The 3,019-nt window shown below is 40.0% G+C and overlaps 1 non-coding gene across 1 annotated transcript; it reads left to right on the forward strand.

Annotated features, from left to right (window-relative positions):
- The first annotated feature begins 1,841 nt into the window (after positions 1–1,841).
- Positions 1,842–1,915, forward strand: Trnaa-agc (transfer RNA alanine (anticodon AGC)). Its single transcript has one exon. It is a non-coding gene; the product is annotated as a tRNA-Ala (tRNA).
- The last annotated feature ends 1,104 nt before the right edge of the window (positions 1,916–3,019 follow it).

The following is a 3,019-nucleotide window of genomic DNA, read 5'->3' on the forward strand; positions in this document are numbered from 1 at the left end:
TCACAATTTTTGGCGTAAAATCATGCACCTACATCTGAGCAACACAAACAAACTTTGGCAGTGGTATGAGATTTATTTGTAAATTGCCAGTTTCGACATCACATTTCTTTTTTCGCTGGCGTTGCCTGTTGAAGGAGGCAGATCACTCTGTGGTTTGTACTCCTCGTGGTTTGTGTAGGATTCAGGAGAATGCCACAGGAAAACGAACCCTCTCTAGTTTTGACTCTCTTGGGCGTAGTGTATCCATCCTCTTCCTGAGAAGAAGAAGAGGCTTGCCCTGAAGGTGGCAAATCAGCTTTGCGCACGCCTTGTCTCCCCTTAGCCAATAGCCTGCTCAGAATGTGTGTATCACCGTGCGGTTCATTCGTCAAGGGGATTTCAGGCTCCAACTGCCAGCAGCCTGGAGTTTTCTGTGACTCCTGGGCTTGCATTGACTCCTCCATGACAACAAATGTGTGTGTCTGGCCCTGAGAAGAATTCTTGGTGATCTAGGTAAGGGTAAACCATAGAGATCATTCTTTATTTTTCTTCTGGGTATATTTGAGATTTTGAAAGAACTGGTCCTTGACTAGGAAGAACTCAGAACTGTCTTTTAAGTTTTTCTATTCAGACTGCTTTATAGTATACCCAGTCTCGCCCTCTTCATGTGGAATCCATGTAGTTTCAGTTTCAAATTTTAAAGTATAGGATTACCTTTTCAAAATTTTAGAAATTAAATAGCCATGGTTGCTGGGATGCTAATGACACACAAGTTCCTGGGTTAGGACTGAGGTTTATATTATTTTTTAGGACATTGCTTTAAAAGCTAGGCAAAGAGGAAATCTGTTTGCATATGATTTGTGAAACAATGATTGTAACACATCTGTCAGACTTTTTCCTGAGTTGAAGGCCAAATTTTTGGACATACCACATAATTCATTCTGGTGTGAAGTTATGTGATTGACCCCCAAATCGCACCCCCACACACACCACCCCTCTCTCGGTTTGTTTTCTAATCCTGGAATCAGCTCATCTTTCTCCTTAGGCATGTGGTTTAGTCTGTGTACATTCAGTGCAGTGGCATTTTTCTTGAAGACGTGACTAAGCCTTACTTGGATGAATCCTGCCTTTGAAAGAGATGGTGGAATTGCATCAGAAGGCATTTACAGTAAACTGCTCCCCCCTTCCTGTAATGACCACATGTGAAAGAATGCACTGAGTCTTGTTTGGAGGAAATGAGCATCGTAGAATTCTATGAAAAACTCCCTTTTTGTCATTAATTAATCAGATTTGGATGTTAACAATTTTCCAACTGGAGCAACTTTACGCTATCTAAATAAAAGTCAGAAAGCTGGAACTTTCTGCTCTATATTCTGCATGGTGTCACTAATCATCCTTAATTCAACAGAAGAAATAGTGTTGAATATGGTGACAGTTATTGAGGTGAATCTAAAACAAATGAACTTCCTCATAGACATTTTCCATGTTAAATTAACTTGTTTCACAGGTGTGTTACTGACTTGTCCTTCAGGATTTGATGCTCAGTCTGATTGGGTAGGAAGGCTGGGAGCAAACTCCAATGCCCTATAGCCAGGGCTTCTCAAGGGCACAGTGCCTCCTCCAGGAGGACGTGGTGGAAACATATGAGGGTGTTCTGGTCATAAAATGATGGCTGTTGAAGGGGAGGGAGCCAGAAATGTTACATGTCCTGCAGCACAAAGGATACAAAGAATTGCCCTGTATCATTCCGTGTGAGTTTAATTTGTCCTGTTGTATAATCAGTGAAAAATAGTTTATCATTTTTTTAAGCCTATATTTTACTCGAAACACAACTTTGCATGCTTTAAAGTGTACACTCAGGCTGGGGATATAGCTCAGTTGGTAGAGTGCTTGCCTAGCATGCACGAGGTCCTGGGTTCAATCCCCAGCACCACAAAAAATAACACAAAAGAGTATACTCATTTTCATTCTGTTGTCCACCTATATCTCACCTCTTTCCCCCCTATACTTCTAATGTGAAAAGCTTCCCTGAAATTCAAGAAAGTTAAGAAACATCTATCTTAACATGTAGTTAATTAGACCTGAAAATTGTTTACATATGAAATGGGAAGTGTTGTTTATATTATAAATTGCTTTTCTTTTAGTTTCTCCTAGTTTACCTTACATCTAGGGTATTGATGTTTTAAAAGCTGTTACCACTTGTTAATATTATCATTGAATTTTATTTTAGAGTAGTAAATGGGACATGACAGGATTTTATGTTATACAAAGGGGCTTTGGGACTAGGAGCGTTTCAAATCAGTGATCCAGTCCCTCTCTCTACTTGAAGAAGGACAGTATGCAAACCATCCAGATGGAAGGAATATTTATCTTCTTCGTGAAACTCTGCAGGGAAGATTTCACAAATGTCCATTACTAGCCCACTGATATGGGTTAGCATTTGGAAGTCTTCCCCTTAAGCTGTTTTAGACTTTGCCCATTACTTCTTCTTTATGGGAGTCTTCATGTATCACTTTGAAAACATGACCTTTAGTTACCTTCTCTCTAAAGGCAAGGTGAAAATGGGTGTTAAGGGAAGTGTACATGGCGTGCTGTAAGCTAGCAGAGAAGGTAAAAATAGACTCTGGTTTTCTTAGCAGTGGAGCATTGTGCCACTGCTCTTGCCACAGACACATTCTGCACGTGCCATTTCAGATTTCTGACAGTGGTATAGAACAGTACATCTTAGGTAAGGTACTGTCTGTCAAGTAGAATTATTAATCAGAATTATAGCTGTGAGATTAGGGAACCCAAGCACATGCACAGAAGGCTCCCTAAGTGCTTATTTTTTGGGGGCTCTTATTTCTAATTTCATAGCTCTTTCATCGGTCTTTTTCTTGGATTGTTTCTGTTGTCGTCATTGTTGAGTGGATGTAATGATTGCGTCTTAGATGTTTTTAGGGTTACTAATAAAAGTTTTTATTTGTTGTTGGTTTGTTGTTTTGTTTTGCAGTGCTAGGGATTGGACCCAGAGCCTTGTGCATGCTAGGCAAATCCTAAA

Source organism: Marmota flaviventris, chromosome 1 (assembly GCF_047511675.1).
Source record: "Marmota flaviventris isolate mMarFla1 chromosome 1, mMarFla1.hap1, whole genome shotgun sequence".
NCBI lineage: Eukaryota > Metazoa > Chordata > Mammalia > Rodentia > Sciuridae > Marmota > Marmota flaviventris.